The sequence below is a fragment of the Ursus americanus genome, chromosome 2, assembly GCF_024610735.1.
Source record: "Ursus americanus isolate L20-20 chromosome 2, mUrsAme1.1.p, whole genome shotgun sequence".
Lineage (NCBI taxonomy): Eukaryota > Metazoa > Chordata > Mammalia > Carnivora > Ursidae > Ursus > Ursus americanus.
In genome coordinates, this window is record NC_142128.1 from 62,612,528 (window position 1) to 62,636,407 (window position 23,880).

General features: G+C 34.2%; 1 pseudogene; it reads left to right on the forward strand.

Annotated features, from left to right (window-relative positions):
• LOC148110638 (splicing factor 3A subunit 1 pseudogene) overlaps positions 1-21,606 on the forward strand; it is a 75,126-nt pseudogene extending 53,520 nt beyond the window's left edge.
• The last annotated feature ends 2,274 nt before the right edge of the window (positions 21,607-23,880 follow it).

Here is a 23,880-nt window from a genome sequence, read left to right on the forward strand (position 1 = left end):
TGAGAGTGTTATGGGCTGAATCATGTTCCCTCAAAATTCATATAGAATTTGACTCAGAATGTGACTGTGTTTGGAGATAGGGTCTTTACAAAGGTAATTAAATTAAAATGATGCATTTAGAATAGGCATTAATCTAATATGACTGGCATCTTTACAAGAGGAAACGTGAACATAGCATGTATAAAGAGAAGACTGTGTGAAGACACAGAGAGGACAACCATCTACAAGTCAAGGTGAAATGCATCGGAAGAAACCAAACCTACTGACAGCTTGATCTTGGTCTTCTCAGCCTCCAGACTCTGAAGAAATAAATTCTTGTTTAAGGCTCGCATCCCATGTACTTTCCTATGGCAGCCTTAGCAAACTAATGCAGAGAATTACTAATATACTCTGGATACAAATCATTTGTCAGGTGTGTGATTTGCAAATAGTTTCTCCCAGTCTCTGTCTTATCTTTTAACTCACATAGCATGCTTTTTATGAAGAACAAAAACTTTTAATTTTGAGTAAGTTAACTTACATATTTAAAAATTGTTTTTGATCATGCCTTTGGTGCCATGAGTAAGAACACTTCACCCTGCTGTTTAGTACCAATGGTTTTCTCTTATATTTTCTTCTGCATTTTTATTGTTTTGTTTTATGCATTTTAGTAACCTTTGAGTAACAGGTGAAATTTAGGGTGAGTTTTATTTATTCTTATTTATTCAATACCATTTATTGAAAAGACCATATTTATTTTTCTTAATTGCTTTTTCACACTTGCCTAAAATCAGTTGACTATTTTGTGTGTGTCAATTTCTGGCTTCTTTATTCTATTCTTTTGATCCATGTGTCTATTGCCCTGTCAATACTATACTCTTAATATTGTGGCTTAGATTAAGTCTTAAGGTCAGGTATCTAAATTTATTTTTCTTTATCAAAATAATTTTGGTTCTTTTGCTTTATTTTATAAAACCAGGAACATATTTACATCTACAAAGAATTGTGTTGGGATTTTAGTAGGAATTGCTTAAATTTATAGATCAATTTGAAGAGAACTGACATTGTTACTAATTTGAATTTGAAAGGTTTTAGACATTATTTCTTTAAATATATTTTCAGTCTGATATTTTTATTTCCTCTCTTGGAATTTATCAGACATGAAGTAAGAAGGTTGTGTTATGGTCTCCTAAGTCCCTGACTCTTGGTTAATTTTTTCAATCTATTTTCAATCTATTTTTTTTAGATTAGATAATATGTATTCATCTATCTTCAAGTCCCCTGCTTCTTTCCTTTGTCATATCCATTTTCTATAGAGCTCTCCCATGAAGATATTTATTTGGTTATTGTATTTTTCACTTATAATACTTCCATTTGGTTCTTCTTTATATCTTTTGTTTCTTTTCTAATACTTTACATGTTTGAATAACTTTTTAGATTTTTTTATTGCTTGTTGAACTATTTTTTAGTTTAAATGCTTTAAAATTTTTGTCAAATCATTTCAACATCTATAACATCTTGATGTTGATGACTATTTTTGCCTCCACATTTCAGTTGAGACTGTCATGGCACTTGGTATGGTGAAACAGTTCTGTCAACAGTCTCAACAGGGGAAAGGTGCTTCCTCTTTACTGCAAAGATGGTGATAAAAGTCAGGAATTGTCCACAGGCACTTTGGTTAAAGTATACCACCTTGTTGCTGCTTGGATGGGAGGGGAATTGAAAGACAGGGTTCCACTTGCTGGCTCTGCCACTGCAGCACACATTCATATGGGGAAGGGTGACATGCCATTTTTAGTGATGCTTACCTTTAGTGTTAGTATGTATAAATACAAGGTTGTTGTAAAGTGGCATCATCCCCTTTCTGGGTCCTTTCGCTGGAGAAAGCAGGCTTCACTTGCGTCTAATTTTTTTGTTTGTGTCTGCTGGAATTTACGGGTTTGAATTTTTCTAATGCTCAGGCTGGAATACTTAGAGAGGTATAAAAAAAAAAAAACTCCCAGGGACCAAACCTCTGGCTCATTTCTTGAGTCTTAAGCCAGACCTAACTTAGCCTAGTGTTTATTCTTTTCTTGACTTCTCAGCATCTTCTTATGAGCAAGTTATGGGTTTTGTCTAGAGGGTTTGTGTGTGTGATTCAAGGGAAGAGTAAGATAAAATGTGTTTCTATCTTATCTGGGATTTGAAGTCTCTTATGCTGACTTAGGCAAGGATATTTTGCTCAGACAAGTGTATATCAAGTACCTTTGGAAAAGGTCATTTCATTTTATAATTGTTCTATTAATTCCTAATAATATTAAAACAATTTTTAGAGTCACTTTAAATATATATATTACATATATATTTATATATATGTATTTGTATTTACATAAGTGACTTTATTTTTTAATATTTTATTTATTTATTCAACAGAGATAGAGAAAGCCAGTGAGAGAGGGAACACAAGCAGGGGGAGTGGGAGAGGAAGAAGCAGGCTCATAGCGGAAGAGCCTGATGTGGGGCTCGATCCCATAAGGCCAGGATCACGCCCTGAGCCGAAGGCAGATGCTTACCTGCTGTGCCACCCAGGCGCCCCTACATAAGTGACTTTAGACCGTATAGTAAGTACAAACAATATAATACTATATATTAAACAAAAATATATGTATGAATTTTCAAGTTGACTAAATAAAAAAAGAAAAAAAGTAGTATTCAACTTTCTTTTCATATATAAATTAGCATTTATAGATTTTTTTCCTTTCCCATCTGGTTAAGCCATGTTTTACCCTGCTTCAGGTAATTTTCAAGGCATTATATCCTCTTATTTCTGACTACCTAAATTTGAAATAATTTTTTTTCTTGCTTAGTTTTGGGTAATTATTATGAGACTACATGCTGAAAGCACCCTGAGTGTAAATTACTTTATATTTCCCTGGGTAATGAACAAAAAAATATTGACCCCACAAGTTTACTTTTTTCATTTCTCTAAGGGAGAGCGCATTAATCAGCATCTATATCATCCCGGCCACAATCCTGTCAAAAGACAGGAAAACTGAAGAAAACTTACTCATTTACTTAGTATATGAGTAGCCATTTTCTATGTATTGATATTGCCACCTAACTCTTCATACTTGAACTTCAAATGGTAGATGTGGAAAAGATTTAGAGATAACTTTAAAAATGGTAACAAGCTAAAGAAACTATGTTCAGTGAAATTTTTAGTATTGCTTAATATATGACCATAATAGCTGTATTACCAAATTTGAGTTTTTAAGTAAACTCTTATGCAGCACTCTGGAATCCCCAACCATTCTTTTAACATAATCTATTTCTGCTCTTTCTCAGTTGTTTTCTGTCTGCATCCAGAATACTTAAGCATTCCATCATCCCTGGGCACCATTGTCCAGCTGATACAACAGGCTGATACAACACCATTTCCTAATAAAGATCAGATAAGGAAAAATAAAGATCTTCAATTTGTAAATAATCATTAAGATAATATGATCACTAGGCATTATACAAGTACATATTCAAGTAAGAGTATTAAATTTTGTCTTTGTTTTGTTTTTGGTATTCCTTCTTGTCAACTTTATTTTTAGCCAAGAAATAATCTTGAGTTAATTCTATTTTTTTTCTGGAAAAGCAACTTCTCTTCCAAATTTGGCTTGTACTCTTATAGACAAAGAGTTGACATTATATTTTCTCCAATCTCCTGCAATATACAGTCTGCTGCAATATAAGTGAAAAGCATTCTATATTTCTAACATAATTATCACATTTTTAAAAATTACATGATTATCTAGTTTCCACAAAAGGTTTTTGTCATTGATGTTATGCTGAATGGCAAGACTAAGTAGTTCTATCTTGGTAATATATTTTGTATCTCAAAGATTAGGAAATTTTAAACTATAGACATCTAAAGTATCACCTTCACCAGCTCTGTTCTCTGAGGCAATGAAACTGAACACAGTAGTTGATTTCTTAAATTTAAAGCATTCTAATTTATTGTAAAAATAATTTAGGGTACCCCTTTACTGTTTGGAACTTGATGATTATAAGTGAATTATGCTTACCTGATATCTCTTCACAGGGCTGTTTTCTGTTTTCTGTTTGTTGTTACTGTTGTTGTTTTGCTTTGTTTTGTGTTTTATGGGGGAATACAGGCCAAATGTTATCATTTAATGGCATTCCTCTGTCAGTAGAGACTGGTCCAGGAATAGACACACAGTCCAACCTGGTAATGAGATAGGAGAAGCTTTTTTCAGCACCATAATAATCAATAGTACTATTGTCTGATGTTTGTGTCTCCCCAAATTTATACATTAGAATGTTAACCCCCAAGGTGATATTATTAAGAGATGAGTTTTTGGAAGGTGATTGCATTTATAAAAGATGCTCAGAAGCTTGCCTCCTCCTTCTACCATGTAAAGACACAGCAAGAAGGTGCCACATATTAACTAAGAAATGAGCTTCACTACACAATGAATATGCCAGTGTCTTGATCTTGAACTTCCCAGCCTTCCGAACTGTGAGAAATAAATTTCTGTTGTTTATAATCCACCCAGTTTATGATATTTTGTTATAGCAGCCTGAATGGACTAAGACAAATAATCTTAAAAACTGTGAATGAGAAAGTTTTTCCTGTCTGATCCTCATAAATATCCTATAATTAGGAAGGAAATGAGACTTAGCATGAAGCCAATGTTGTGGGTGGCAGAATTAAATGATAGGAAGAACTGAAATCCCCAACCATGTCACTTAGTTGTAACATTGACCAGCTGTAGAGCCAGTCATCACTCTAGACTTTCTCTTTGGTGAGACAAAATATACTCAGTTATTAAGATAATTTTTGTTATTTTTTGTTTCATTTAGTTAAAATAATCCTAACTGATTCAGAAGTTAACAACTTTAGAACAAATATAGCAGGAAACAACTTGAGAACACATGCTAGTACATAAAAGTGTGACAGATTGAAAATATCAAATTTTCAAATTCATAGTATTGATATTTGTGAAATGCTATCTATGGGATATAAAAAGTGGAGGATACAGATGCCCAGGGATAACTGTGAAAAGCTGAAGAAGATAAAATTGAGGTGAAAAGCAGAAAAAGTCAGGATTAGATGAGAACTGAAGAACTGGTAAGAGATGAGGGTTGGGTTGAGAATATATTGAATATAGAAAAAGACAGAATAAAATATAGACAGAAAAATCATCATAAGAAATTGCCCTTAGCACTAAGGTAATGACTACTGATGGCATGAACATAGTTTAGAATACATTCTATATTTTCCCCCAAATTAGATTTTACATTAATAATGTAATGTAAATATTACAATTAGATTTTGTTTCTAATCTATCTTTGTATGTAATTTAAGAAATACCCTCAATCCTGATACAGAGATATAGAAATTATTTATCCATCATATGCTCTCTAATTTGAACACATAAAAGATTTTTGAGTCAAAATTCAATTACTTTTGAAGAAAGGGAGAACCATGTACTTTTTAAAATCCAAATGTATAGCTCAGAACATAAAAATATCTATAAGATATAGAATAAAAATCACAAGAAACAATTCTAAGACATTTTAAAAATAATAACAAATTATTGTAAGAAATGTTGATAAAATTTTCTTTTCATGATATATTTAATCTTGTTCTTATACTTAAACATTTAATATTAGAATTTAGTCTGAATTATCTTCAAAAATTTAAATAACAAATAGGTGAATTTATATCAAGGATCTCAAAATAAAAATCCTAAAGTTAAAAATGAAATTTATTTTCTTAAATAGGTGGAAAGGAAGACAGAATAACACATATGGTTAACATAACATATACACTCTATTTGTGTCATTGTCCAAAGCTGCCACTCAGTTACGGCTCCTCAGACACGTAATTGCAGTAATTCTCAGGCAAAATCCTGACTGAGAAAGTTATCTCTATGCATAGCTCTAGTGAACATATTGTGTTAGAATTAAAGCAGAGAATGACCTTTGTATTTCAGTTTTCACTTCTCTAACAATTACTATTCTGAGCTTTCACTTCAAGTAACAGATAAACAGGGTTAATTTAGGAAGACATAAAGAATCATTCTGAAGTCTTTTCCCCCCTGACGATAAGTAATATTGTTATCCATTCAACTTTGGTTTACTGACATCCCTGTTATTTCTCCTCATAATCATTTGTAATGGTCCACTTTTGATTTTCTCTAATGATAGTTTCTTTTCTTACTAATTTAATCCTATTTTGTGTCTCTGTGCCTTTTTCATGCTGCTCTCTGCCTGTAATCACCTTCCAATAATTCAAGATTCACCTTTCAATTAAAGTATTAAGCAGCAATGCTTTAAACACCAGGTATGTCAAGTGCTGATCTGTGCTCCCATAGCATCCTGTGCATATATCTACATTGCTCGCTAAATTATATTGGAAATAAATCCTTTTATGTATCTTATTTTCCCCTACTGCACCTGAGATTCTTCAATGATAGAGACCCTATGTTATTCATTTCTATATCCTTCAAATTTTGGCCATAAGAGTCTGGAGACAAACTTGCACGTAATTTTTTGGTGTGCTTTGACGATAACCTGAAGAAATGGATTAGAAAACAAAACTGAGACTTCACATTCCAAATTATTGAATTCCTTAGATCTTCAGTAAATATCTTGCTTTCTTGTACTAGTCTCTTTATTTTAATCACCTAAGACTTTGGCATAGAGTATGAAACTAGAGAGCATTTATGAAACTTTTGTTTTATGTTGAATAGACCCATGCTTAAGTGAAAATGGGAGATTATAAATGTTTAATGTTTTATTCTGTTACAATTCTTTTTCATTTCTTTTATTCATATTATTCATCTTATATCTTTCCAGAATCAATTTAAAGGATACGATTTGACCTCCTATTTATTTTTCTTTGAATCTTAATGAAATATGTCTAGCTAAAATTATTTTATTGGAATATATTGGAAAGTGATGAAGACTGAAAAAATGTAATCACACACACATACACACAATCCACAGAAGTATTAAAGAATTTATTGGCATTTCTTTCAAATAGTAAGAAATTTTAATATGCTAATAGCTCATATAATTTCAGTGAAAATGGTGGAATATTTAGCTCTAAGGAGCTGTCCCTCCACAAACATGGTAAAAGTGAGCAAAAACTGTTAGAATTAAATTTTGGAATTCTGGAAAAAAGTCAGAGGTTTATAGGGACTAGCTAGACAATGAATCAAGAAGGCAACTTAAAAATAGTTGGAGAGCTCTGAGGTATTTTCCTTTATTTTACCCTACTCCTAGATCAGCAGGGATCTCAAAGATGGCAACCCATGTTCCTGCACCCTGGTACAAAGGGAGCAAAACAGATTTTGTTCTCAAAGAATTGTGTTCATCAATTTTAATTTGCCAATGGTTACCTGAAGGACCGACAAAAACACTTGTTTTGGTTTCACCTGATTCAGAACTCTCTCAAGGCACAAAAGTGACTACACAGAGGACATTCCTTGAAAATTGTGAAAGGCAGTTGAAGGACTCACTCCTGCATGGAGCAAGTGATTGAAATTTGAGAAACAATAATAGACATGCCAAAAGCCTGAGAAGAAAATCTGTGAAGAGTCTTTGAAGAGTTATAGCATTGAAAATCTCACATGTATATTGGGGAATGTAGAAAGTTAGGTGCATGCCTAGAGCAGAATGTGTGCTTGGGAAAGACCTGAGAAGATCTTAAGCTTTCATCTCAGACTGATATTTAGGCTCTGTACAAGCAGGGAATAAAGATTAAGACAGGGTTGTAAACAGCCTACCTAAGTGTTAAAGGAGTGTTATAGCACATATCCAATGTGCAAAGACTAAAAGAGTTTTTGTTTTTGGCTTCAAGAATTCAAATAAATCTGTCAACATTAGCTAACAAAAAGATAAAGGAACAGAGACTTCAGAGACTACACACAACAAATTATACAGTCTTTGCAACTATAGTTAGAAAAGTTCTTAAGCAAACAACCAATTAGAAGGCAAAGAAAGCAACAACAACCACAAATTCTGAAGGGGACTTCTAAAATTAATATACTATAATATTCAAGATGTCTAAATTTCAACAAAAAATTATAAAGTATGCAAAAAAAAGTATTCCCCACTCATAGGAAAATTAACCCAAACTGAAATAGTTTGCAAAGTGAAAGGATGAAGGAAGATATTCCATAAATAGTAACTGGGAGAGAACTGTACTAGCTATGCTAATATCATAAGAAATAGACTTTACGTCAAAAATTGTTACAAGAGACAAAGAAGGGCATTATATATTGATAAAAGTGACAATTCATCCAAGGTGATATAACAATTATAAATATACATACACCTAACAGCAAATAGATATCTAAGAATAGCAACTTCTGACTTTTGAAATTCCTTTCCTGTTGACACTTGTTTATAATTTACCTTTTTATAATTTTACCAATGGTCTTAAAATAAAAATTTTATCCTTATCTTCTGAGTGATAAACCTTAATGTTTTTTTCTGTTACAATTCTTTCATTTCTTTTACTCATATTTATTAACTCAGCAAAATTTGGACTATAGGAAAACCAGACAAGATGCAAGATGAAGCAATGTCATCCGAACTTAAATTAAGAATTACAATAGATAGCACATAAAATAATGCTCTAATAATAACAGCACTCTAATAAAAATAATGGAAAACACTATTAATCTTAAAATAATAAACTTAGAGTGAAGCTCTGTTAATTACAGTACCAATTCAAGGAAAATAAGACAGCTATTTCCTCTACTCTCACATAATTTAATCATAATAGTTATAAGAAAAAAGCTAATAACAATTCAAATAGTCAATTTATACAAATGTGGGGTTAGAAATGAGTCTCAAATGTGATGAGAATTCCTTTAAGCAAAATGTATGACAATAAAATCAAACTGGGAAGGTATTATACTTGGCACTGAAACACTGAGTGTGTGTGTGTGTGTGTGTGTGTGTGTGTGTGTGTGTGTGTGTGTGTGTGATGGGATGTGGTGGTAGGGGAGAGAGAGAGAGAGTATACATATATAGTCTTTCCTTAACACAATATGCAGATTTTTTCCTACTGGTAATAGGAAGTTTTCTGAATATCCCCAAAAGATATTTCCCAAATTCATCCTCTACAATATTTTTTTTACAAAATATGTAAAAAAAAAACAAAAAAACAAACAATTAAATTTACCTGATTGGCCTATCCCAATCTCATGAACTAACAGGGAATTTGAGGAAGAAGCAGGCTCCCAGTGGAAGACCCTGACATGGGGCTCGATCCCAGAACTCCAAGATCACGCCCTGAGCTGAAGACAGATGCTTAATGACCGAGCCACTCAGGAGCCCCAGGAATTTGATCATTTTCAAGACTATATATCCTATTAATATTTTTGGCTTTGTAAAAAGACCTAATAATTTTTAGGACAAAAATACAATAATTACATTAAAGTCATCTCCTAGAATATTGGCCATGGTATAATGTTCATACTGTACTAGTTGCAACATATACACATACACATACAACAAATAGAAGCTACCAAGATTCTGAAGGTCATTTTCCTACAAATATTAATTTAACACCTCTAGGTATCAGTTTTTAGAAGGTGTTTAAATTCTTGGTATTTTTATCATGATGAACTACAACACTTGTTAAATATCCATGTATAAATATAAGTGTGAAGAAATACAGAAATAATTCAATTAAAGATTTACATTTAAATGTTATAGGGCAAAAGTACATAACTATCAAAATATTGATTATACTAAAAAGAATAAAATTGCCAAATTATCAACTTATAAATTTAGTCTCAAGGTATGTTGGGAACAACTATATCTTTCATGAATTAGTCTGAAAAAGGAGTATGTAAAGAACTAGAAAGAAACATACTAGCCCACTGGGACTCTAAAAACAACATTGTAGGCATTTCCTGCTGAATACCAGCAAACTGTTTCTAAAAATTTAGATTTTGTATATAAAAATACTAACTGAAATGCTATTTCCCAGTAGGTAATTTATAAGTTGAAAACAGATCTCCAATCAATTTTTCAAAAATATAACTAAGGGGCACCTGGGTAGCGCAGTCGTTAAGCGTCTGCCTTCGGCTCAGGGCATGATCCTGGCATTCCGGGATCGAGTCCCACATCAGGCTCCTCTGCTGGGAGCCTGCTTCTTCCTCTCCCACTCCCCCTGCTGTGTTCCTTCTCTCACTGGCTGTCTCTCTGTCACATAAATAAATAAAATCTTTAAAATATATATATATATATATATATATATATATATATATATATATATATATATATATATAAAACTAGAATAGTAAAATGCACATACACACATGCATACACATACAAAACAATCTATTGTGTTAGATATTTTTATGTAAAATGCTTCAACCATAGTTCTGTGACCACCAAAGTATCAATATGTTATTCAACAATTGCTCTGTATGTTTACAATAACATTTTTCCCCTTTGTTCTTTAAGTTTACTCAGCATATTTTTGAATCTTTAGATATTCACTATACACATTAACAGGAGTATGGATTAAATATGCAAGGCAATGTGGAAATGTACTCTGAACAAGCACAGAGCTGCAGAACGTCATCACACTGAGTACAGCATTGTGATGCCTCTCTTAAAGCCAATAACATCCAAGACAGACAAACCTTTCTAGATATACAGTGAATTCTTCAAATAGCTACATAAATTATTGGTTGCTACTAACTAAATTTGGAATACAACTCTAGATTTTCCCTACATGTGTATTTAATATTTTATTTATATTTTAAAACTAAATATAAATGTTTCTATGCAAATATTAGCCAAAAACCCTGAATTGAGAGACATATAATGTATAGTTATAAAGATTTAAGCAATAGTCTACTAGATAAAATATTGGCACAGAAGAGAATTTTGGTCTACTCTTATCTTTGCTCAAGGATATGAGACTGAAATTATTCACATACAAAATATTAAGAGAATAAATAGGAACAGAAAGTTGAATCCTTGCTAGAGGACAAAAAAAGGACATATTTTAAGAAATGCATAGGTATTGACAAAGATATATTTAATTTTACACACAATGAAATCAATACCAATAGCCACCTGCTTCTATTCAAGTTTGACATATTCTGAAGCAATATATAAAACTACTTATTTTACAAAGTAATTATTAGGAACACTTCTAATAAATATGTTTATTTATTGTAAATCTCCATTCTACAATTCAGACCATCTGGGTTGACATCCTTTTCACATAGCACTTCATAAACTGTGAATTTATTTAAAATAGCTTATAATTCAAATAGGTACATTTAGCTATTAAGTTGATTTTAGTATTAAATTAGCTAATGCATAATAAAGATGGTCTGATTTATAATCCAACAGGGTAATACAGCCCAAGAAATATTTTCTACAATACATTTTTCCCCTTCCATTTTGGCTATGTTTGGCTTAAAGTTAATAAACAAAATTCATAATTTGTGCAGCTGAAAATAAATTTTCGTTCATGCTTATTCTTGCAAACTTATTTAGAGCATTACATCTAATTCTGTGTTAATGCATATACATATCTTGAGTTTCCAATTTAAAGAATGAAAACTTTTTTCTGAGGTACTTTCCTATGATAAAATAAACAAAATACATTTCCCCAAAGCCTTTTTAAATTACAGCACTAATGGAATAATTTTTAATTTTTTTAATAGAATTTTTCTCTTTTGAAGAACAAATGGACTTCTGGTTTCCACTTCTGTATATAAGAAGACTGGAAGTGGCCACTCCAACCTGACAACAAGTAAAAAACTAAACAGATTGAAAAATCAACAACTCTTCTATCCATAAGAGAAGGCCGGATGCAGGAAAAACTGCTGCCACCAAAATGGAAGAGACAGGTAAACACAGGCAGGCACAGCTTACTGGAGCAGAGACTTGAGAGCAGAACCACTGCAGGATCCAGTGCCAGGGTAGGAAAGCTTACGCTGTAATTGATGAATGCTGGAGGCTCAGTGAGGACAAGTCTGAGACTGGAAAATTCTAGGGGGACCCAGCTATGAAGGCCTCCATGATAGGAAATTTAACTCCCGAAGCTCAAACAGGTTCCCACAGTACATGTCGATAAAAATCCCCTCAGGCTTCTGGTAGAGCCTTAGGAAAAGGAACCATTTTGAACTATACCAGAGTATTCCATTCTTAGCAATGGAGAAAACTAGTTAATTAGAGCCTAACCTGCTGAAGTATTGTCAGAGCCTAATTGATCTGGGGAAGGGAAACAACCAACTCCAACTGGCTCTAGCTTTCCACATGGGGAAGAGAAATATCCAACTTAACCCCACTCTATCCATCCTGACCTACCTAAAATGGGAGGAAAAAAACCTGAGACATACTTGTGAAGTTCAAGGTCCGTAGGCATAGGCTCCCTAAAAAAACTGAGATCTAACTATTGGACTATAGAATGATTCTTCTCCTAAAGTCTATTTACAGCAATTCCTTTTAGTCTTTACATCATGTCCAGTTAATCAGGAAAAAATTACAAGGCATACCAAAAGGTAATAACCACAATTTGAAGAGAAAGAGCAACCATCAGAACAAGACATGGCAGGGATGTTGGCATTATCATCAGACTGGGAAATTAAAACAACTATGATTGATATGATAAGGGCTATAATAGATAAAGTAGGCAGCATCCAAGAACAGATGGACAATGTAAGCAGAGGGATGGAAATACTAAGAAATAACCAAAAAGAAATTCTAGAGATAAAACACACACACACAGAGAAATAAAGAATGCCTATGATGGGCTTCCTAATAGACTGGACATAGATGAAGAAAGAATCTCTGAGCTAGAGGATAGAATTTTCAATAGAATCAACAAAAACTGAAAAGCAAAGAGAATGATGACTGAAAAAAACAAACTGGAAAGTCCAGAACCTGTAGAGCAACTACAAAAGATGTAGCATACACATAAACACCAGAAGGAAAAGAAAGAGAAAAAGGAATAGAAAAAAATATTTGAGGCAATAATGATTGGAAATGCAAAATGGTACAGCCACTTTGGAAGATATATGATCCAGCAATTGTGCTCATTGGTATTTATTCAAAACAGGTGAGAACTTACGTCCACACAAAAACCTGCACATGAATATTTATAAGAGCTTTATTTATAGTTGCCCAAATTCAGAAGCAACCATGAAGTCCTTCATTAGGTAAATGGATGAATAAACTGTGGTTCACCCAGACGAAGGAATCTTAATCAGAGCTAAAAAGAAATAAGCTGTCAAGCCATGAAGAGATAAGTGAACCTTAAATGCATATTACTCAGTGAAAGAAGTCCATCTGAGATGACTATATACACCATATGATTATATATGCCATATGATTCCAATTATATGACATTCTGGAAGAGGCAAAATTAGGGAGACAATAAAAAGATCAGTGGTTGCTTTAGGTAGCAACAAATGGGAGATAGAGATGAATAGGCAGAGCACAGGGGATTTTTTTAGGGCAGTGAAAATACTCTGTATGAGTATTATAACAATTGATACATGTCATCATGCATTTGTCCCAACCCATAGAATGTACAAAACTAAGAGTTAATTCTAAGGTAAATTATGGACTTTGAGTATATCGTACCTTTCTGGTGAGTGTTGTTAGTAATGGGAGAGGCTTTACACGTGTGTGGCTTGGGGTAACATGGAAAATCTCCATACCTTCCTCCCAATTTTATTATAAACCTAAAACTGCTTTAAAAATAAAGTCTTAAGGAGCACCTGTGTGGCTCAGTCACTTAAGCATCCAACTCTTGATTTTGGCTCAGGTCATGATCTCAGGACCATGAGACTGAGCCCCATGTCATGTTCCACACTCAGTCTGCCTGAGATTCTCTCTCTCCCTTTCCTTCTGCCCAACCCCCCATTCAGGCACTCTCTCCAAATAAAAAAATAAAATATTTTTAAAAAATTAAAAAAAAATAAAGTCTTAAAAACAACAAATTACATCTGATATTCCAGTATCATGTAAATTAAATTACATATTTGACTTTTGTATGTTATTTTGGCATTAATTAAATTTAGTTATTTATCTCAGTAATTATAATAAAAGGTTTTATGGTTTATGTTGGGTTCATAATATAGATTTTCTTAGAGTAAATGATGCTGGGTCTTAACTGAAATATAATTAAATTTGTAATGTAACTTTCATGAACACAATAATCTTTAGTATATCTGATTGCCAATTTAAAAATGTTTTATAAAATAATAGTGGATGATGGTGTTTTAATAGTAATTTGAAACATTTTTTAAAATCACAGAATTTCATATGTCTACCCGTAATAATCAAATGAAATTACAACAAATGGAATGAGTAAGTTATGGTACCCTTTAATATTTAAAGATTTTCCTCATTTAAAATAATATTTTGGCATGTTATGAGGTGCAATTCAGTTCTTTTAAAATAAAACTAATTTTGTTCAATATAAAACTGAATTTTTATGTTGAATAATAGCCTCATCCCAGAAGATACAGAAGAAAGGAAACACTAATTTGCAAACTACTAACACATTGACAAAACAATACAGGGTAATGTGAGCTGCAAAGTCTTGAGACTTTAAATCAATCAAAAATATAACACATTATTTAAAACCAAAACTTTTCAAGAATAATACCTGATGCTCTAACTTCATGGAATGCATAAAATAAAATAAGTTGTCAATCATAGAAACTTTATTTTTTTATATACTTGAGAGAAGTTAGGCATACCAGCAATATTTCAGATTTATGTAGGGCATATATGAAATGTGAGCAATTTAGGGCTAAAATTGAACTTCCTAAGTTTTATTTTCATGTAATGTCCATGATTATCTAGAGATTTGCATCAAAAGATCAAAATGATGAGGTGATTATGCACAGATTCAAAATTTCAATCATACCATCTGTAGGTGGTCTCAATAATGAGATCGTCTTTGCCTAAAGGGAATGAAAAATCGGCAAGCTGGTTTCCTGCAAAATTAGAGAAAATACTACATCTCGAATAGTTTCTTCAATCATGAAATTAACTTTTGTTATCATTTCTCTCAAATAATTACTCCTTTTAAACATAAAAATAAATACTTCGAAGATAAAACTGAGGTTATTGGCAATGTCACTTACATGTTACATGATTAAATATATAATTTTGTATCTGTAATTTTACAAATTATATACAATTCTCATCTCTCAAATTTAATCTTGATTTACAAGAGCTTAGCTAGTAGACATATTTTAAACTAGGTATAGAGGAAATGGCAACCAGAGTGTGCACTCTCCATTTTCCCCTATGGTGCTCACCCAGGAGAATGACCATGATTGACTGATCATTGGAATCTGCAGGGGAAATAGGTAATCCTTAGGCTGAAAGTCTTTAGGAAGATGCTTCATTACGAATTATAATTTGTTATGCTACAGTGAAGACTAAGAACTCAGCATATTGTTAATAAATTGTCATGCTTGGATCTCTTATGGCAATGATCATCAATCAATTCACTTAATGGTTAAAATGAATGTATTTCCTGGAGAAATGATGGGGGAGAGTACCAATATAAACTACTCAAATGGTTCAGAGTTTGGGAGATAAAGAAAAATCATTAAAAATCATAGTATTGATCAAAGGTACCTATTAAAATAAAATCCAAAAGCATTTTGAAGGACTGTTTCCAAAACTTAGGTAACACGACAATCCTTTTGAATGTAAGTATGTATTCAACTGAATACACTGTTTGTTCAAATCACAAATAGCAACAATTGATGATTTACGGCATATGGAAAGGGGAATAAATGACAATGACACAAGGGATGGGAGGGAAGAATTGGAAACATAGTATAGTTATATGTTATTTATTACACATACTAATAATATATAGATATAAAATATAATATATACTATTAGTAATATATTTATATATTTTTAGTATATATCTATACTACAAATGAAATAATATGTTATTTGAAGGAGGCCTTAGATTAGTAAAAATGAATATTGCAAATGTGAAAAGAACTGTTATGATGAAAAGGAAATAAAATGGGATCATATAAAATGCTCAATTTAAACCAGATAAGGTAGAAAAAGAAGTCTCTGTCAATAAATAGAAAACAATTATGAACATGGTTTATATTAGTCCAACTATGCCAATAATCACTTTGAATATGAATGGTCTATACACTCCAATTAAAAGAGAGATTGTCAGAGTGAATTAAAAAAACTCAAAACAAAAACCAAAACCAAGTCCCAACTGTATGCGGTCTACAAAAACCCTACTTTAAATATAAAGACTCAAGGGCATGGGGTGGCTCAGTCAGTTAAGCATCTGACTCTTGATTTCAGCTCAGGTCATGATCTCAGGGTCCTGAGATATAGGCTAGCATAGGGCTCTGTGCTGGGCATGGAGCCTACTTGGAATTCTCTCTCTCCCTCTTCCTCCACCCTTGCCCCTGCCGCTCATGCCCCCACCCCTCTCTAAAATAAATAAAGAAAGAAAAAATAAATAAAGACTCAGATTAAAAGTAAAGGGATGGACTTATGCTTCTGGAAAGATGAAGTGTCATACTTTTCCTATTCTTCCTAAGTCTAGTGAAAACCTTGGATGTTACATATAAAGCAAACATAAGAAGTCTATGAAAGATGCAAGGACCTCAAGGCCTAACAAATAACATGGTGATGAATTCTTTGGTTTTTCTTTTCATTCATATATTCTAGACTTGGAGTTGAAGAATGCAGCAATCTAGGGATTCCAAAGGGCACTGGCCAAGAAACCTCTAACAAAAACCTGCTTTTCCTAGCAAAAGAAACAACAAAGGAGCAGTCTAACAAAACAAAAATATTAGACAATAACTGTTCTACTTCAGTAAAATAACAGAAAATACTGTAACCCTCTCCTTCACACATGCCAGCAGATGCTGAATGGGGAGCCTGGATTTCTACCTTTATGAAGACGTAATGAGCTTCCTCAACACTGCTGCTAGAGTGTTGTCAGAAAACTCCCAGCACAGAGACTGGACTTTCATATCCAATTGCCAGTAATACAGTTTTCTTCCACTGTAATGTCAATGGAGACCATGTATGGACCTAGGACTTCTAGACCCACCTGGATAATGTGGTTCTTGCACATTCATTACTGGGTGGTATCAGGGAAGGAAAAAAAAAAATCTGGACTTTCAACATTACCCAGTGAAAACCAGTGCTGTCAGTGAAGACTACATGGAGAGCCCAAATTCCCATGCCTCACCAACAGTGATGAGGAGCTCACCCCATACTAGGGTATCAACTGAAGCCAGTAATGAATATGAAATTCTATCCCCACACAGAGGCAGTGCTTCCCTTTACTTAACAAAATGTTATCAAAAAAGACACCTTAAACAGAGAATTCAAATAAGATCCAGAGTGTCACAACATAATATAAAATGCCCATGTTTCAATCTTTTCATATAAAGAACCAGGAAGATCTCAAATTACATGAAAGGAATCAATCATAGATACCAACACCAAGAAGTCAAAGATATTGAGTAAGTTCAGTAAGATTTTACAGAAGTCATCATGAAAATGGTTCAAGGAACAATTACAAACATGCTTGAAACAAATGATAAATTCAAAAGCTCTCACAAAAAAAAATTGGAAAGTCTCAGGAAGAAAAGATATAAAAGTACAAAATGCAAGTTTTGGAACTGAAAAATATATTATCTAAAAAATCTCAGTAAATGGGCTCAAGAGCAGAATGGAGGGACAGAAGGAACAGTCAGTGACATTGAAGCAATGGCAATTACCCAATTTAAATAGAGAATGATAGAGAACAATGGCTTGAAAAGAATTGAATAAAACATCAGTGACCTGTGGGACAATTAAAATAAGAAAATCTCACATTCGTATCTTGGAGTCTTGTAAGAAAAGGAGAAAAGGGGAGGCTGAGAAAGTACTCCAAGAAATAATGGCAGAAATAGTCCCAATTTGGAAAAAAAAATCCCATATATCTATAAGTTTAAGAAGGTGAGTACCAAATAGAATAAACCTACAGAAATACTTAACAAGTGACTTCATAATTAAGCTTTTGAAAACTAAAGATAAAGAAAAAAGTCTTGAAAGCAAAGAAAAATGACACTTCACATACATGAACAAAAATTTATGACAGTAGATTCCCTTTTTTTAAGATTTATTTATTTACTTTAGAGAAAGAGAGTCACCCACATGCATATGCACACATGTGTGAGGGGGGAAGAAGAGGGAAGAGGCACAGGGAGAAGGAGAGGGAGAATCCCAAGCAGACTCCTAGCTGAGCACAGAGTCTGATGCAGGGCTTGAAGTCACAACCCTGAGATCATGACCTGAGCTGAAACTAAGAGTTAGACACTCAACCAACTGAGGCACCCATGGTTTCCTGACAATGGATTTCTTCTTATCAGTGACTATGGTGGCCAAATGGAAGTGGCACAATAGATTTTTAAGTGCTGAAAGAAAGAAAAGAGAAAAACAACAACTATCAACAGAATCTTATACAAAGTGAAAATATCCTTCAGGAATAAAATGGAAATCAAGACATTCTCAGATGAAGAAAAACAGGATTTGTTACCAGTGAGTTTACTCTAAAAGAATAGCTAGAGGAAGTTCTCTAGAAATAATGTAAGAAAAAACACTGGAATAGCAGAAAGGAGAAAGAACATGATTAGCAAAAATATTGATAAATACAATAAACTATGTTTCTCATGAGTCTTCTAAATGAGTGGTTGAAGTAAAAATTACAGTACTGCCTAATGTGGTTCTATATGAATACATAGGAAATATTTAAGACAATTATAAAAGAGAGAGGACAAAGACACATAGAATGAAGTAATGCTTCAACTCTTCACACAAACTGGTAAAATGATGATAGTGGTAGATTGTGATAAGTTATGTGTATGTATAGTGTAATACCTAGAACAATCATTAATAAAGCTATACAAAGAAATTCACTCAAAAATACTATAAATAAATCAAAATGGAATCCTAAACAAGTTTTCCAGATAAGTAACACAAAAAGTTAGGAAAAAGAAAGCATAAAAAAAAATTTAAAGGAAAGCATAGAAAGAAATAACAGAAGGAAACATCTCTCTTTCTCTTTCTTTTTCTTTTTCTCCTTCTCTTTCTCCTCTTTCTCCTTCTCTTTCTCCTTCTCCTTCTCTTTCTCCTTCTCCTTCTCCTTCTCCTTCTCTTTCTCTTTCTCTTTCTCTTTCTCTTTCTCTTTCTCTTTCTCTTTCTCTCTCCCTCTCCCTCTCTCTCTGTATATATATATATATATATATATATATATATACAGATTTAAGTCCTAATATATCAATAATCCATTAAACATAAAATGGTCTGAATGCACTGACTAGAAAACAGATATTGGTAGAGTGGATCAAAACATATGACCCAACTTATGCTTTCTACAAGAAATTCTCTTTGATTATAATTAATAGCAGGTTGAAGTAAAAGAATGAAATGTATATACTGTGCATACATTAATTGAAGGAAAATAGTAATGGCTATATTAATATCAAATATATTAGATCACAAAGCAAAGAAAATTATTGTTGGAAGTGGGGGAAGATTGTATAATGATAAAAGTGTTGCTCCATCAGAAAAATATAGAAAACTTATAGGTTGTACATCCAACAATAAGAGCTAAAAATATGCAAAGCAAAATTTGATAGAATTGAAAGGAAAAAAGAGATGCCTACATTTGTTTAAACTTAAAGATTTCAACACTCCTTACAAAACAAAGGATGGAACAACTAGAGAGATTCAGCAAGAATATAGAGCTCAAGGACACCATTAATCACCAGGACTCAGTCAAAATTCAAAGGATACTCCATGAAAAGGAGCAAAGGACATATTCTTTCCAGTATTCACAAAACTTATAACAAGACACCATATCCTGGGCCCTAAAACAACCTCAACAAATTTAAAAGAATTGAAATCATACAAAGTGTCTTCTCTAGCCACAGTGAAATTAAATTAGTAATGAATAGGAAAAAGATAACAAGAAAATCTCAAAACACTTGAGAACTAAGCAACAGACTTCTAATTTATGTGTATATCAAAAAGAAAAATATTAAGGGGAGTTCAAAATACATTAAAGTGAATGACAATAAAAATACAACTTATCAAAAGTTGGACACAAAGCTAAAACAGTATTGAGAGGGATATTGTACTACTAAATGCATTCATTAAAAAGAATAGTCCAGGGGCGCCTGGGTAGCGCAGTCGTTAAAGCGTCTGCCTTTGGCTCAGGGCGTGATCCCGGCGTACCGGGATCGAGTCCCACATCGGGCTCCTCCGCTGTGAGCCTGCTTCTTCCTCTCCCACTCCCCCTGCTGTGTTCCCTCTCTCGCTGGCTGTCTCTCTCTGTCAAATAAATAAATAAAATCTTTAAAAAAAAAAAAAAGAATAGTCCAACCACATACACACAAACTTTTTAATATTGAAAATTCAAAAGCTTCCAAATCCCGGCCTCCAACTCCTGCTCCAAATGAGTATCTTGTGTCCCCCATCAGCAAGGAGATGATCCCTGCCAGCAAATACAGAAATACATGTGCACTGGGCTTCTCAACCCCAACTAAGTGAAGCAGCAAGATTGTTCTATGAGCAAGAAGTGCAGAGAAAAAATGAGGTGTATGCACCAGATCTGATTATTAAGAGCAGCTTGAAACAACTGGCCCAGTGGTGTACTGACATCTTTGGTATAGAGGAAATGATCACTAGTAAGATCAGTGAGGAGGAGATCCAAAAGCCAGAGGAAAAGTTGACCCTACACAGCCACTTGGATAGCATGGCCCAGAAAGCTGCCCAGACCAATATCATCCTTCAGGAACAGATTGAGCCACCAATGGGCCAAGAGCCTTGTGCCAGAAGAGATCAAAAAGAAGATTGGCCCCAACAAGTCCAATGAACTCCTCCAGCAGCTACCACCTCTGTCTTTATCCTTAACATACTCAGCTCACCCCAAACCATCACCTTGGTGTTCCTAACCACCAGCATTGGTGCCTCAGGCCAAACCAGAGTTTTGTCTGCCATACGGTCATCCAGTATCGATAGTCCAATTGTCTCTGGGCTCAGCAATCACCCTCACACCACCCATCACCCATAATCTCAGGAACAAAGTGCCCATGCATCTATCGGTCCCTCCGATCATGGCACCCTACTCAGCCCCCATGATTGTGCCAACAGCCTTTGTGCCATCTCCACCTGTAGCACTTGTCCCAGCTCCAGCCTCAGTGACTCCTACCTACATTCTACTCCATTGAAGATGAGCCTAACCTGTCTCCAAGAAACTGACGTCAGAAGATATCCTCATGCTGGAGGAAAAGTTTTTATGCAGAAACAAGGGTCTACTGCCCATCAAATTCCAAGTGCCCAACAGATAAGACAGAATTGAAGCTAAAGGGACAGGTGCTGTTCTTCATCCTCCTACACACAGACCAGATCTCTGACATCCAGGTGAAGATTTATGAAGCCACAGGCATACACCAGGGAAACAAACTGCAGTGTGAGGTCATCTTCATTGAGGATTCCAACTTGCATGTTTACTATAACATAACCAATGGCATAGCCACCCACCTGGCTCTCAAGGAGAGAAGGAGGAAAAAATAGAAAAGAGAAACCTGCTCCCAGCCACTGCCATTTTGCTTCTCTTTTCCCCAAACCCCTGCTGTAGACCCAGAAGACCTATCTGGGGCCTTCATATTTGCTTTTCGTTTACTAAGTTTGGAAATTCAAATTGTCCTGCCAAGTTTCATTCCCCTATCCCCTCTTCACATTGGACAGAGTGGCAGTGTTTTGAAGTCACTCTCCTTCACAAGTTTCTTGAATCCCTTTGCATTGGGATCTTGAGTTGAGAGGATTCATGTTGGGGAGATCCCACTAGGAATTGTGAGCCTAGGGATGTCCTGGAGGATAGTATCATACTGCCAAATGGCACTTGGCTGATCAAATATGATTGTTATAATCATTAGTCATTTTATACCTTCCTATGAGCTGTCTAAAACCTTTTTGGACCCTTAAGTGTCCCTCAAGCCAATCCTCTAGCTTCCACTTTAAAAACCTAGAAAAAAAAAAAGAAAAACAAATCCAAAGCTAGTAGATGGAAGGAAATAACAAATATAAAAGCAGAAATCAATGAAATTGAAAACAAAATAATATAGAGTAAGTCAGTGAAACAGAGAGCTGAAAAGATCAATGAAATTGGCAAACATGTAATAGTATTGACAAATTAAAAAACAGAAGACACAAGTTAGAAGGAATGGAAAAAGACAGATCACTATGAACCTGAAGACGTCGGAAGGATAACAAAGGAATACTAAGAACAAATTTATATGCACACACATTTAACAAATTTTTTTTATTACCATGTTGTACTTTATTTTTTATTTTTTATTTTTTTAATGTTTTTCTATTATATTATGTTAGTCACCATAAAGTACATCCCTGGTTTTTGATGTAAAGTTCGATGATTCATTAGTTGCAACACGCAATACATGCCCTCCTTACTACCCTTCACCAGCCTATCCCATTCCGCCACCCCCGCCCCTCCAAAGCCCTCAGTTTGTTTCTCAGACTCCATAGTCTCTCATGCTTCATTCCCCCTTCTGATTACCCCCCTTTCTTTATCCCTTTCTTCTCCTACCGATCTTCCTAGTTCTTATATTCCATAGATGAGAGAAACCATATGATAGTTGTCTTTCTCTGCTTGACTTATTTCACTTAGCATTATCTCCTCCAGTGCCATCCATGTTGCAGCAAATGTTGAGAAATCATTCTTTTTGAAAGCTGAGTAGTATTCTATTGTATATATGCACAACAACTTCTTAATCCAGTCATCTGTTGAAGGGCATCTCGGCTCCTTCCACGATTTAGCTATTGTTGACAATGCTGCTATGAACATTGGGGTGCATATGGCCCTTCTCTTTACTATGTCTGTATCTTTGGGGTAAACACCCAGTAGTGCAATGGCTGGGTCATAGGGTAGCTCAATTTTTCACTTTTTAAGGGACCTCCACACTGTTTACCAGAGTGTCTGTACCAACTTGCATTCCCACCAACAATGTAGGAGGGATGCCCTTTCTCCATATCTTCTCCAGCAATTGTTGTTTCTTCCCTTGTCCATTTTTGCCATTCTAACTGGAATAAGGTGATATGTCAGTGTGGTTTTGATTTGAATTTCCCTGATGGCTAATGATTTTGAACATTTTTTCATGTGTCTGTTAGCCATTTGTATGTCTTCATTGGAAAAGTGTCTGTTCACATCTTCTGCCCATTTTATGATTTGTTTATTTGTTTCTTGTGTATTGAGTTTGAGAAGTTCTTTGTAGATCTTGGATACCAGTCTTTTATCTGTAGCATCATTTGCAAATATATTCTCCCATTCCGTGGGCTCCCTCTTAATTTTTTTGACTATTTCCTTGGCTGTGCAGAAGCTTTTTATCTTCATGAAGTCCCACAAGTTCATTTTTTCTTTTGTTTCTCTTGCCTTTGGAGATGTGTCATGAAAAAGGTTACTTTGCCTGATGTCGTAGAGGTTGCTGCCTATGTTCTCCTCTAGGATTTTAATGGATTCCTGTCTCACATCAAGGTCTTTCATCCATTTGGAGATTATCTTGGTGTACGGTGCAAGAGAGTGGTCAAGTTTCATTCTTTGCATGTAGCTGTCCAATTTTCCCAGCACCATTTATTGAAGAGACTGTCTTTTTTCCACTGGATGCCTTTTCCTGCTTTATCAAAGATTAGTTGCCCAAAGAGCCCAGAGTCCATTTCTGGCTTCTCTATTCTGTTCCATTGGTCTGTGTGTCTGTTTTTGTGCCAGTACCATGCTGTCTTTGTGATCACAGCTTTGTAGTACAGCTCGAAATCCAGCATTGTGATGCCCCC